The sequence below is a fragment of the Schistocerca nitens genome, chromosome 8 (assembly GCF_023898315.1).
Source record: "Schistocerca nitens isolate TAMUIC-IGC-003100 chromosome 8, iqSchNite1.1, whole genome shotgun sequence".
In the NCBI taxonomy this organism is placed as follows: domain Eukaryota; kingdom Metazoa; phylum Arthropoda; class Insecta; order Orthoptera; family Acrididae; genus Schistocerca; species Schistocerca nitens.
In genome coordinates, this window is record NC_064621.1 from 88,756,345 (window position 1) to 88,771,798 (window position 15,454).

The window sequence follows — 15,454 nt, forward strand, 5'->3', positions numbered from 1 at the left end:
CTCAGCACCCGGAACTGATCGCCTCACCGTAATTGTGCAAAAGCTTAGCTTGCTATCTGATAATGTGTCTCATATACCTGAAACGCAGTCTAAAATCCAGACACGGGTTGACTTAATTCCGCTGATCGTGAAAAACCAAAACTAGATGCAAGAGCAGATAGCTGATGTTATCAGAAAACAAGAGGCCACGTCGAATGAGTTAAAAGAACTGCGACAGGCTCAAGACAAATTTCCGATAGAAATCGAAAAGATAGGGGATAAACTGTATAATGTAAATATAATGATGTATCGTCAGAATCATGGAGAAGAATCGTTTGCTGGCCTCAAGAAAACGGTGTAAAATATTTCCTCAGGACAGGAAGATAAAATCAAATGACATTTTGAGGTACATAAGCGTTACTTTCCGGAGGAGATCGATAACTGGCCAAAGTCGAAGGAACAGCAGCTGAATTAAGCGATAACAGAGGGTGTAAAATCTGCTGTCTCATCCTTATTCCCGGAAAAATTGCTAGAAGAAAGGATTAGAAAAAGTTAAGAATCAGCTGGGTTCTGATTTTGCGAAATGGAAGGAGCAAGTCGAGGAATCTATTAAGATGACCAATGGAAAGCTAGAAGAGTTTAGAGGGGCGGTGAACAGTGATAGCAACGTATATACAAGCTCGATGACAGCAAACCTCGGGCGACGCAGCCACTTACGGATATCCAAACGTATATTCGCCATACTATAGTACCCCATGCAGCCCACAAGAAGCCACTACGGGCCAGTACATGTATTCTGCACCTAATATTGAAGAGAAAATACTCCAATATTGGCAACTTCAGACATTCAATCCCGATAAGAGGACAGTTAATCCCCTAATGTTCGTGCGAAGCTTCAGGGGAGTTTTGACAAGGAGCTGGACAAATGCACTGAAGATAACCTCTGTATCAGGTTATATTCAAGGAGAAGGTGCCCTGTGGACAACGGACGCATGTGAATCCTGTGGGCCCTACGATGAATTTGAACAGGCGTTCTTAGAAAAATCCTCGTAGCGCGGAATTCAACAAATGATGCGCCAAGGAGTATTTTACCCTGAACAATTCTTATTCAAGCAAGGGACGTTAAGAAAGTATGGGGTGATTGTAATTAAAGTTAAGCTTTCAAACCGACGTAGAAAAAACACCGCTGGTCAGAATAACGTCAAAATATTATCGGAGTAGGGGGGGAAGAATAAAAGTAGATAGTTACAAAATGTAGCAATAGATGGCGCTGTAAGCATCATAATTTGATTGTGGTGGACTACAAATGACAAATGAATCATACAACAATGCCTAAGGTGTACGCTTGATGTTAAAGAAACTGTACTACTCAATGTGCATGGGTGTACAGGTGTGATACTGTTAGTTACGTAAGCCCATCAACCACGGCAAGGTCATATCACAACGGATGGGAAAAATCGGTTTTTAATTGTCCTGAGGACAAAAACAGCATAAAAAGCATCAATCACACCGGTTTTGTCATGTAGCCAAAATCCGCATAAAAAGCATGATTCAAAATCAAATGGGATACTTAATTTCCGTGTGACTGGCGCGAAAAATGTTCAGTATGTTGTCGCCGTTTTCTGCAAATGTTGAAATCGAGAAACAGTATGTTCCACAACTGATCAAAGTGTTTTCGGAGTCACGATCAGAATGTGTTGCGCAATGCGAGCCGTTAATGCAGCTAAGTTTGCAGTCGGAACACTGAACACAACATCTTTCAGATAGCCCCACAGCCAGAAGTCACACGGATTAAGATCAAGTGAGCGGGATGGCCAGGCTGTAGGGTAATGGCGGCTGATAATTCTAGCATTTCCGTAATGGCGCTTTAGCAGCTGCTTAACTGGAATTGCAATGTGCCATCTTGCATAAAAATGATCACACATGCACGCGAGAGCTATAACGACGTGGTTGCGAAAAAGACACTCATAGCGCTTACCAGTGACGGTACATGTAACAGGACCGGAAGGACCTGTCTCTTCGAAAAAACATGGCCGTATGATAAATGATGCCGTAAACCCGCACCACAAAGTGAGCTTTTCAGGATGTAGTGGTACTGGTTGATTTGTGTGTAGTCTTCCGTTCCCATATTCGACAATTCTGTGTATTGACATATCCGGTCAGATGGAAAGGGGGGGGGGGGGGGTCGTCTGTCCACAAAATCTTCCACGACCTATCATTGTCCACTTCCATGCGAGCAAGTAATTCTAAAACAAAGGTCTCTTTTGCTGGCAGGTCAACAGGAAGGAACTCGCGCACATGGGTAATTTTGAATGGATGGCAAAGGAGGATGTTTCGTAGGGTTTTGCGCACCGTACTCACAGGTGAATCCAATGTTCGGGCAATTCTCCGTGCAGTACACGTTTGCATACCACCACTCGTCTCCACCTGCATTACTGTAGACACTCCCTCCACTGACGTCTAATCAATTTATTTCCTCCCTCTACCAGATTATACACCAAAAGAACCCGTCTTTTAGGATTTCCGAATCATTTTCTGAGACCCACGGCTGTCATCGGACCAACGACTTTTTTCGAACCCTTCAGTATCCGGAACGTCTGCAGAGCAACGTGTGCACAGTCATCATTCTTGTAATACTGCTCAACAAACAGAGCGCTATCCCGCACTGAGACAGTCATGGCGAACTTCGCAGATGCGAAAGCAGGAAAATCGGTGTACCCGGGGTGTTTATACCAACTTCAGTGGCTCGGGCACATGACTGGTATTTTCATTTACGTATCCCGACAGATATGGCGCTATCTATTGATCTATATTCATACTATTTTTTTCTTCTGTCATATGTCTTTCCTCTTCTCCGATAATATTTCGTTGCAATTTGAAGTCATAATGGACAGTGGTATTGTTTCTACCGCGTTTTGAAGGTTTAACTTTAATTATAATCACCCTGTACTTCGAAAAATATCTTAATAAATGTCGCTACTGGACAGATCCGTTACCGCAACGGGATATACTGAGAATGTTAAAGGTTAGATTACCTGTCAGTGTCAGAAATCATCTAGTTAATATGTCAGTCGAAAATTTGGAGGAAAAAAATGGTTCAAATGGCTCTGAGCACTATGGGACTTAACATCTGTGGTCATCAGTCCCCTAGAACTTAGAACTACTTAAACCTAACTAAACTAAGGACATCACACACATCCATGCCCGAGGCAGGATTCGAACCTGCGACCGTAGCAGTCACGCGGTTCCGAACTGAGCTTCTAGAACCGCTAGACCACCGCGGCCGGCCAAATTTGGAGGAATTTTTATCTGTATTAGATTCGATCGACCAGATTCAGGAAGACTTGAAGTCCACGTCGGATCGAATAACGGGTGTAATAAGGCGAACACTGGTGTCTGGCACTGACCAAGTGGCCGTGTAAATGGTAGTAATGCACGAGGAACCAACCAAATGGATAAATCAAATCCAAGCAACGTACGAAATGGCAATCCAAACAATAGTTGGAAGAACAACAGTGGAAATAGAAATGGTAGTGGCTTCCCACCGGCCAGAAAAAGAATTTAATAGATACGATCGTAGGTACAATCCAGTCCAAACTAATTATCAGCAGCTCTCCGTCAACTAGCCAGTTTCTTAACAATAACTTCACGCAGCAGCAACAACAGAATCAACCACAGCAGTGTGTGCCGTGTAGGAGCTTCGACAAGCAGTTGCTGATCCTACGGTATAACGATGGGAAGGAAATTATCGGAGGATTTGCGTGAGGATATTTATCAGTGTGACTAGGTTTATCCTTTCGTGCCAATTTCGGAAATCCTTGGTACGATCGAAGAAATTCCAGTCACTGTAACGTTAGACACGCGAGCTTCCAAAAACTATCGCGAAGAATAAAACTACGAGTATTGCTAGTGGAGAACTGTAGAAAATAGGAGCACTAAGCAAAAGATGCACAAGTGTTAGGACGCAGACACAGTTGAAATTGAATTTGGGAAATTCAGCAACTACATGTGCTTTCCTAATTGTTGAAAAAGCGGAATGTTTGATCGCGGTGCTTCAGTGGAGGTTGACTTACTACGGAAGGGAGTAGTACATGGGCAGTACTGATGTGCAACGAGCATAAACTTCATCATCACAAGAAATAAATGCCGAACAATGTTTTCCCTGAATACAGTGAAATTACCTACATTTTCAGATCAAATAATCGAGAAAATAATGGAACCTATGCACCTCACTGATAAATGCAAGCATCAAGTATCAAACCTCCTATTATCTCATTCGGTTTTTTTTGTAGAGAAACCCGAATCACCAAAGCATGTATGTGTCACCTTGATGTTATGCCACATAGGACACACAGTAATAGTTTCTGTCCAGTTTCCTGGCGTCTTAAGAAACATGTAGAAGAGGAAAATATGAAAAACTTGCTTCACACTTCAATCAAATTCACGCCTTCTGTACTGATGTTTAGAAGAAAGGAAAGTAATGAATGGGTAGATAAAATTCCGAGGGCAGAAGATATCGACATACGGTGGGAAGAGAAAATTAGACAGGTTCTGGTTAACCCTACCTAGAAGGCCAGGATCAGAAAAAAGGGTTACAACAGAAAACTCAAATGGATGCTGGCATTCAGGGTAGGCAACAAGGTATAGCTGCGAGCACGTCATCGATGCTCATTACTTTCCAAAAAGAATAGGAAGTGTCAATTCTTATGCACTGGACCATTGTAATTGTGAAGATTCCAAATCCTGCGGCATACTTATTTGCGTATCCAGAAAACTTAACCAATCAGGGGACCATATCCTCATCAAGATATTAAGAAAGTTCATATGAAGTGATCAACTCTGTGAAAAGGACTATAATCACTAAATTCATAGAGATTAGGAATTACATAGCGAGGAGCGAAGGGCTATGATTAAATATAATGTAACTGTGTTTAGTGTTGGACAATGATGCACTCATAGTGAGACCAAAGTTACTAATAAGAGGTTATGCACTGCATAGTAATTAATTTAGAGAAGTAATGGTAGTGTTTATCCAATAAGTAACTAATTAATTGTATTTATTGGTGACCAAGTTAATACTTTATTTTTAGGAAGAGTGTATATATACACTCCTGGAAATGGAAAAAAGAACACATTGACACCGGTGTGTCAGACCCACCATACTTGCTCCGGACACTGCGAGAGGGCTGTACAAGCAATGATCACAGCACGGCACAGCGGACACACAAGGAACCGCGGTGTTGGCCGTCGAATGGCGCTAGCTGCGCAGCATTTGTGCACCGCCGCCGTCAGTGTCAGCCAGTTTGCCGTGGCATACGGAGCTCCATCGCAGTCTTTAACACTGGTAGCATGCCGCGACAGCGTGGACGTGAACCGTATGTGCAGTTGACGGACTTTGAGCGAGGGCGTATAGTGGGCATGCGGGAGGCCGGGTGGACGTACCGCCGAATTGCTCAACACGTGGGGCGTGAGGTCTCCACAGTACATCGATGTTGTCGCCAGTGGTCGGCGGAAGGTGCACGTGCCAGTCGACCTGGGACCGGACCGCAGCGACGCACGGATGCACGCCAAGACCGTAGGATCCTACGCAGTGCCGTAGGGGACCGCACCGCCACTTCCCAGCAAATTAGGGACACTGTTGCTCCTGGGGTATCGGCGAGGACCATTCGCAACCGTCTCCATGAAGCTGGGCTACGGTCCCGCACACCGTTAGGCCGTCTTCCGCTCACGCCCCAACATCGTGCAGCCCGCCTCCAGTGGTGTCGCGACAGGCGTGAATGGAGGGACGAATGGAGACGTGTCGTCTTCAGCGATGAGAGTCGCTTCTGCCTTGGTGCCAATGATGGTCGTATGCGTGTTTGGCGCCGTGCAGGTGAGCGCCACAATCAGGACTGCATACGACCGGGGCACACAGGGCCAACACCCGGCATCATGGTGTGGGGAGCGATCTCCTACACTGGCCGTACACCACTGGTGATCGTCGAGGGGACACTGAATAGTGCACGGTACATCCAAACCGTCATCGAACCCATCGTTCTACCATTCCTAGACCGGCAAGGGAACTTGCTGTTCCAACAGGACAATGCACGTCCGCATGTATCCCGTGCCACCCAACGTGCTCTAGAAGGTGTAAGTCAACTACCCTGGCCAGCAAGATCTCCGGATCTGTCCCCCATTGAGCATGTTTGCGACTGGATGAAGCGTCGTGTCACGCGGTCTGCACGTCCAGCACGAACGCCGGTCCAACTGAGGCGCCAGGTGGAAATGGCATGGCAAGCCGTTCCACAGGACTACATCCAGCATCTCTACGATCGTCTCCATGGGAGAATAGCAGCCTGCATTGCTGCGAAAGGTGGATATACACTGTACTAGTGCCGACATTGTGCATGCTCTGTTGCCTGTGTCTATGTGCCTGTGGTTCTGTCAGTGTGATCATGTGATGTATCTGACCCCAGGAATGTGTCAATAAAGTTTCCCCTTCCTGGGACAATGAATTCACGGTGTTCTTATTTCAATTTCCAGGAGTGTAGTTGTACGGTTGTGTGATCTTTAATTATTATTTAACTTTTGATTTAGGATGTGTTTACGCATTTTATCCGCTCAGGTTCATGCATTGTAAGTTACTCTTTCGTGTGAGAGAAAATGTAACGCAATTGACTGAACTTAACTGAAGGAGATATTCTGCTTTATACTGATGGTGATTTTTTTTGTCGACCTGCAGGAATCATCGATGATGAACAGTTAAATTTTGCTACATTCTTGCCATTTAGTGCAGCTGCAAGTTGGTTGGTATGTAAGGTGTAGATTGGGATTGGTTTGATCGTTCCTGACCATAATGAATTTTACTTTCGGGAAGATGATGTCCTTTTTATGTTTTCCTGAATTTTTGGATTTCGAATAATCATGGATGTAAGAGGAATTAATTTTTCTGTCTGCTCTAAAGTGAATTCAGGCTCGGACGTGGGCTGAAAAGGAACTGAGAAGGCATAGGAATTAAAAAGACAAATGTATGATGAAAGCATAGAAGTGGTGCCAAAGCAAGTTGGTTTATAATAGTCTTCGTGAGAAGCATTTTCCAGGTGAAACATTAACTTTAGATACACAGAAATTTATATTTTCTTATGATGAATGATAATGATGTGATATTGGTGCATAGAGAGGATTCTTAAAATGTAGGATGATCTTTCTTAAATATTGGCTCAAACGAAAAATTCGTTTATGTCGATTTATGTGATTAGAAAAAATGTTTCATGATCTGTGTCTTCATATAGTAGAAGAACACCTGAATATAATGAATTTATCATGAGCAATCATTTACTTTGGAAATACCTATTTACTATGGATAATTTTTTGAAGTACTTACTTAAAATAGATAAAATCGATTGCTGTGCATTCGACACTGCAGTGGATTATACATCTTACGAATCTACGGAATTCAGGAAAGATCCAATGGAGTAATATGCTATTGACCCGTACGTTTGCGGTGTATTAAGTAAAGATATATGAGTGATCCTATGTTTGAAGCTGTTTCATGTTCTATTGGTCCGATCTGGTGCCGTGAGGTTCGAGATTATCCCGCTTTCCTGCACCCTGGTTTCTGGTTCCCACCAGATTTGTCTTACATCAACCTCCAACAGTTGAGAGAGGAAAAGTTCCTCTCTCACCTATTTTTCGTGTACAGACATTTATTACAAATTTTATTACAACTTGATGCACCTTGAATGAGGCTCTAGAAAGTAAACGGCCTGAGCAGACGTTGATGGAGCCTGGTAGGGCGCTAAAAGCATGAGGTATTTTTATAGTTCTTAGCTGGTAGAAACGTCATGTTGGGAGCTGCAAGCAATTGGCGGCGAGCCCATCCCTCAGTAAATCTTGCCGGATCGGCCCAAAGCCGTACAGGGCAGACAGAGCAGCCCTTTGTCGAGACAAGCCTCCAGCAGAACAATGCCGCTATACCTGAATTGGCGCCAGCCGAAGGCTGGACTGGGGGAGATGAAGGGATGCGTCCACACAGTGGAGCCGTAAGCCGGGCATTGTGTGCACAGCCACGCATAATAAAAATTCACAAGTTTTCCTGTTCTCCGATACTGCAAATAGGCCAGACCCACTTTCATCAGCCGCCTCAGCTGTATAAGAAACTCCGGCGTCTGAGAAACACTTAGAATCTTTATTATACCTCATAGCTAGGACTAACAAGCTCCAAGGCATAGGCAACTTAGACCAAGATTTTTAAGATTGTGTCTGTTCGCTTCCTGTGGTGGGAAGCGATGCAACTTCGGAGAAAAACATCTTCCCCCTCTGCAAAAACTTAAAGCCAGTAATTATCGGTTTCTTCTTTTTTCCAGAGATGTCCTGATTTTACAAGAGTTTTTGCTGTCATGTGGGAGGGGAGTTTTAGCGCGACTAGAGTGCTGTAATTGTCTCAAGATGGCGGGAAGGCTGCTCGTTTTGTGCACTTTGAAAGGTGGCTACACTAAGTCACAGCGCCAGAGATTGCGCCAAAGATTATTATTCCGCTGCCTCCACTGGCGCAGTAGTAATGTAGAGGTTGTCGAGGGCAGTCGTTGTTCTGTTGGGTGAGAGAGTAGACGATCTGAGTGTTGACTGAAATGTTGTACTGTAGGGTTGGTGTAATGTATAGATGGAAGAAGATGGAATTGTTAAAATATATTTCAGAAAGGAGATGGGTTTTTGATTTATAATTCTGGTGTAATGGAATATTTTCATCAATAGATAATAAGATAAACAGGTATTACAGTTTTCTTTAATAACAATCTCTGTTGCTCACAGGTACAGTCAACAAAGCATCTGGCTTGTGTTCATTTATTAGACTTGTAATTCTGGTTTCTATGTGCAATTATAGCATTTCTGGTTTTTCAATTAGTTCATTGTAAATGCTGTTTAAAATATTTGTCGTATTGAGAAAGAACCGAGCCAGAAACGTGTACGTTGAGTCACACTAACACACACAGAACAGTTACACATGTGCTGTGTTGTTTCGTAGATTTTATAGTTGCAGCGGACTTAATTAATCAATTGTGTTAATGGAAATTTCTTGTCATTCTTTATTTTTACTTTGTGCAGTCAGATTGCGTGCTAATAATAGTCAGGGCCAACCGGTTACGAGACTTCGCAACCAGTCACACAGCTAGTAAACGTATTGCATTGATTGATTAATATTAGTCTTTTCTTTTTAATTAAGCCTCCACGCACGTGGCGACCGCTGCTTTGGATCGTCCCTTGGAATTATTTTGATAGTAAAAATAGTAGACAGTAGTATTGTTGTAGTAATTTGTAGTTTAGTAATCGTAGTCAATATTGCATGTGTAGATTTTGTAATTGAACATTTGTAGTTGTCTTGTCATTCTTCTAATAGTATTTTTGCAGATTTTAATTTTTGATGTGTCGTATACGGGTTTGAAAAGTTTGTGCAATTGTGAAGGTTTTTTTGTTCGTTAATGGTGTTTGTCGGGAAGCATTTCGTGTGAATGGTGTTGTTGGTGATAAAGTGTTATATTGTGTGTAATTTTCGTATAGTGACGAGTTTTGTATGTTTTTTAAATGGTTGCGCGATCGATGAAAAAGGTAAGAATGATGGATAGTCAGAATAACGAAATTGTTAACATGGCGAACTCGCCAACACAGGAGAACAATATGGCGAATAATGAAGCAGAAAACAATTTAATAAGCCGGGAAAATAGTTCGGAACCAGTTCAAATTTTTTCACAATCGGAAACTTTTCAGAATACGAGATTAACGATAGAAGATTCTGGAATAGTATCGAACACAGATAGCTTTACGGCTATGACGAAGGAAGTTAGGTTTACAGGAAATGTTAGGGGCGAAAAGAATTTCGAACCAGTTAATATGGAGCAGTTGATGAGTGCAATATTAAATTTGGGATCACAATTAGGAACAATTAAAACTGATATGGATACAATGGAAACACAGTTATGATCTGAATTTACAACAGACCTGGGAACAATGGAAACACGGCTAGACTCACGAATAGGGACTTAATTTGAAAACATGAAAGATGAATTAAAGTAATAAATTAGAGAAGAAGTACAACCGATTTTTATTGCTCACAGTAATAGAGACTGAAGCGTCTAGAACTGCTTTGCTACACCTGTCGGCGACTGGCTTCACTTGCGAGTAGTTTAGACTGGGGAGTCTATGGCAAAGTTCTTACTGTATCGATAGTGTGACTTCAAACGTCTCCCACTACTTGTTTGCCGAAGGCACACTTATTCGTCTTTGGTTTACCAGTCTTGACATTTGGTATCCCTGTGCGCTCTGTCGTGTAAGTGAGCCAAATTGGTCCCTGGTTCAAATGGTTCTGAGCACTATGGGACTTAACTTCTAAGGTCATCAGTCCCCTAGAACTACTTAAACCTAACTAACGTAACGACATCACACACATCCATGCCCGAGGCAGGATTCTAACCTGCGACCGTAGCGGTAGCGTGGTTCCATACTGTAGCGCCTAGAACCGCTCGGCCACTCCGGCCGGCAATTGGTCCTTGGTATGACCGGCGAACGGGTATGTCACACACTGAAATCAACAGTGATTTCAGGGCTCCGGTAGAGAGTAGATTGCGATTCGTCTGCCTGATCGATAGACCGCGATCGATTCATAGGTGCTGCCGCACGTCTCGCCTCCGCCGCACACATCTCGCCAGCTGCAAGTTACATCGCTGCACGAAGCAAACAGGGTAATGTACTGCTCTCCGGCCTTCTCAGGGCATGCAGATCTCAATCGCGACTTGCTCTCAGCTGCACCTATACTGAGAAACCTCTATAGATTATCAATCAAAGTCTGCTCAGCGTCAGATCAATTCAGATTGCGTTATCCACAATTATAGGGCCAGTGTACTATACTCGCTGCCGCCAATGGTCCTTGTCCACTACGGTTTTAAACCACCTGTCAGTTGTTTACGGTATACAATAAAAACTTGTTTAGCATAATTAATGTCTGTCTCTGTTTTGGGAAAGTAAGTGTTGTTAGTAAACTAAATTTTGCATACATTCTGTCATTTTATATAACAGCCTCAGAGGTTAACTTTCACAGTTACAGTCAGCTTCTAGCAGGTAGCCACCCAGCTGTCGACCAACTGCATCTGGCTCTATCAACATTCGTCGAATACAAACCAACAGACTGTTGTTGTTGTTCACTGAACTGTTCTACTCACACAAACATGATTTCATTCCCTACTAGCAATCTGAATGTTTCAAGACATCCAGGATGGTTTGTACATGCCACTTCGGTTCAATTAATTTTCTGTATGAAATTTTAACAATTTCAATACCCGTCCTTTCTATATCTCGATTGGCTCAGAGTTGTTGGTTTACCACAGTATACCCGAACTTAATGTTAACCATTACGTTTGTGTGGTGGATTCAAAAATAACTGCAAGTGACGTTTTACGACTGCGAGAGGCAGATTATCTCTGACTCGAGATGCAGAAATTCTGTGGCTCGAATCTGAAACATTACGTGTACAATGGACGTACTCGTGGAAAGTGGGATAGCAGTGGAACTGTAACTAGCGACATTGTTGTAAGCTGCTATTTTAAATACGGAATGAAATTTGATTAATCTCATACTAGAGGATGATGTATACCTTATCAATTAATGGAAAATTATAATTTTATTAATGGAAAATATACGTTCAGTTCTTTGCCTTTTTTCTCTTCCTCCTTGTCTGTGGCTCGGAACAGTATTTGGTGTGTCGTAAATCTTGACGAACTTTGTAGCCTGGGAAATCAGTAGAACCTGCACCACGGTCGTTTATGCTCTATTTTAAGAGATTAACTTTTGGACTTTATCCAAACTGTTACAGAACTTGGACACTGATTCCCATGGTGCAGAGTCAGTATATCATAGCACGGCGTACGGCTGAAACTCTGATTATTTTAAGAATTTGTAGAGTCGACGATAGACGGAATTCTGCAGAGCCACAGTGATTCTATTCGAGGTGTAGTAATTAATTTTATACCTGCAAGAGTGGCAGATAATTGTGTCAAAATACTGGAGAAATTACTTCTTTCGCGAAAAGTTTCCTATCAAGTAAGTATATATTATTCAACCACAATAATTTATCTTCAGTTTCAGGGGGAGGGAAGTTAAACGATACAATAATTTTGCAGGTACATCCAGTGGTGTGTGTGGATACTGTCTACGAAATATACTGCGAATACAGTTAGTAGCAAATAAGTGGTATTCTAAACGGCATGCATGATACGGCAATTTAACTGAGGGGGAGGGAAGTTAAACGATACAATAATTTTGCAGGTACATCCAGTGGTGTGTGTGGATACTGTCTACGAAATATACTGCGAATACAGTTAGTAGCAAATAAGTGGTATTCTAAACGGCATGCATGATACGGCAATTTAACTGCATCAACAACGAAAATGCAGTAAGCGGTAAACGTTTTTCCTTTCATCGCCTTAGTGCCTGTTGTCGGCAAAAGAAAGCTATTTAAACGTTTGAAATGATTCGTAAAGTTCGTTGCTAGTCACTAAGTGTTCTCATTTTCAAATGATGGATGAATATAATCCGGCTGTTTTCGCGTCATGATCTACGTTACTTCTCCTCCAGCTCCATCCCTTTGATAGGTAGGAGCTTTATCCCATAAGCGGATGTTTCCAGACAGTAAGTGATATGTACACCAAGTTTTGTTGAAATATTACAGTGGTTTAGGAGGAGATGTAGAATCCACGTACATATGCGTATACATACATACATACATCGTATATATAGTGACACCCAACGCATCTCAGGTGAGCGCCTCAGAAACCAAACACCATCATCATCTGACGCATCATCAGCCAACGCATCAATAATTTGATAACAACTTGATGTGCAATTTATAAAAAAAATGGAATAGTAGTACGAAGGGAGATATTGTTAATTTACCGGGAGAGCAAGTCTTCTCGTTTGCTGGAATGCAAGATCGTTTTTTTTTTTTTTTTTTTTTTTTTTTTTTGTACGGGGAGCTGAAACATGGGTAAAAGTTCAGCGAAGGATCACCGAATTATTTACAAATACAGAAAAATTTTCCCACCGTCTTTTTGGACGTCGTGATACAATATTCGAAACATACCCTTTGCTGTTCTTTCAGAGTTCCTCATTTCCGTTTCCTTATTCAGTAAGAGAAGTAAAAGAAATGCATGCTCCTCATGAGCAGGCTCGGTTTAAGGCCTAGGAGCCAGAGGCTCCACAGCTGTTGAAGTTCTGTACAGAACGTATCACAGTCTGGTGGCAGCTACTTGGGGCGACAAGCTGAGACGAGCAAGATTTGTGTAGAGCTGGGACTCGTGAGACTCGAGGCAGCCCGCCGATTTCATTCTCATCGAGAGTGCAATAATGGGAGAATTTTGGCGTTTGTACTAGTACAATCCGGGTACTGATACGGAAATATCCTTCTTGATCATTGCGGAGGTTGTTATTCCCCTCCAACACAATATTTCTTGCATTAATTGCACGTTAATTTGCACTTGTGGCTGGTTGGTGCCTTTTTTTTTTTTCATTTTGTCTTGGCATGGAATTCGGCAGGGCGTGAACTGCTAAGAGTTTCTAAGAACGGAATGCGGGGGCGCTGGGACGCTGCATAGCTACCTCACTCAGGTAACCCAGTGTCTAGCACAGTTTGTGAGGCGGCAGCCCACCCCCTGCACCGGTTCAGCCTTTAGAGTGTAATCTACGGCTGGCCTTGCTATCGGGCGTGGCGCTGAGTTCTGAGTAGTCCTAAACTTCCTGGCCATTTTGCCGCTTGCAGATACGATCTCCCAAAGGCTGTCTGGACGGTAGCATGGACAATAGGTCTTGTTGGGAATTTTGATAATATCGCGTTTGGGTCTAGGTCAATGAGCAAGGAGGTTGTGCTTGGAACTTCTCGGCTGCAGTTAAAATCATAGATAAGACTCTACGACCCGCTATGGATAGTCTTCGCTTGTTATGCAGCTCCAATTTTTCCAGTTCATCGACACCCTTATTGGACGCGAGAAGTTCAACTTTTGTGACAGGACTTCGCCTTAAAAATTATCCCTAATGGAGGAGCTGGCGTTTTGTTTTGGAACGGTTTCGGTGTCGGTTTCTGTTTGGTAAGAGCTGCACGCGTTTCGCAGTGTGGTTGCCTCGCAGCTAAATGTTGTAAAGTTATTAGATGATTCGCTGATGTAACAACAAACTTTGCCGAACGGAGAGAGAAATGATTCCTACGTGGCCTTTCATTCGCGGCAACATTCTGTCTGATTCGGCATTCAGTAATTTTTGTTGCATTTTTCCATAGATTACTCAGAGGAGTGTCGCTTTAGTTTTACTCTCAGACGGGAAGTGAAGGAGGAAAGTACTATTGGACCAGACGTGAAGCAAAAAGGACTCTTGGAAGGCGAAGCAGTAAGTACGCTCTCTCGGGACGCAGAGCAGTACAGATTCTTGGTTGGGATGAGAGGAGCAAAATTCATCCTCAGTGCGGTCCGTGGGGACGCAAAAGTCTTTTGCAATGGTGGAGGTCTCAGCACCAAAGTGAGGGGAGATGCTAATGCGGCAGGAACAGGTGCGATTACAGTAAGACCACCAGGGATGTTACTTTATAACGCGCTCTGGAAGTCCCAGTTATTTGGGCTCCTGCACATACCTTCCCAACGCTACTTGAACGACGCAGCAGTAATCATACTGTCATCTGTTATTTACATTCGATGATCTTGCCCTTCCCGTGGCCTTCAACGCTCAATTTCAAGGCAACTGTGTATCTGCACGGAATTATGTTATGATTCGCTCATCTTAAGTACGTGCGTGAGCTAAACATCAAATCGTTTGTAAAGCACTGTTCTCATGTAAAATAATTTGTAATAAATTATATTCTCAGTAAGCATTCTGTCACTGCCGATGAACCCCTTGATCCTATTTAGCATAATGAAATTCAGCAAGAATTACACCCAACTGTCCTTTCCGATACTAAATGTTCATTAAGTACTCACAAGGGAGTGGTCCAATATGTCGAAACATATCCAGTACTTCTCGCGCACGAAGAATACATTAAAAGATATGCACTGTCAAAATTTAAGCTGCTAAGACGAACTGGCAGTGTTTCTGCAATGAGAAACGTGAGATAAGACTAAACTACGATGCGCCGAAACGTCAGTGGACGTGAATGGGTTCGGATCGACCGTGCGAAATGTAACATGGGCGTGCCAACTGGCACGCGCAGAGAAAACTTAACGTAGTAGCAGGAGCTGTATGCGTAGTCCTCTGATGAGGGATCCGGTTCACAATCCTTTGATTCAACTCAGGCCGCGCGGGATTAACCGAGCGGTCTCAGGCGTTGCAGTCACGTACTGTGCGGCTGGCCTGTAAAAGGTCCATGATTAAAGAATCTGTTGCTAGCGCACTCGAGCAGCAACGTAAGCAATAGTTTTGACACAGAGAATCTTGTTCACGAAAATGTTATTACTTTTGACGACATCCG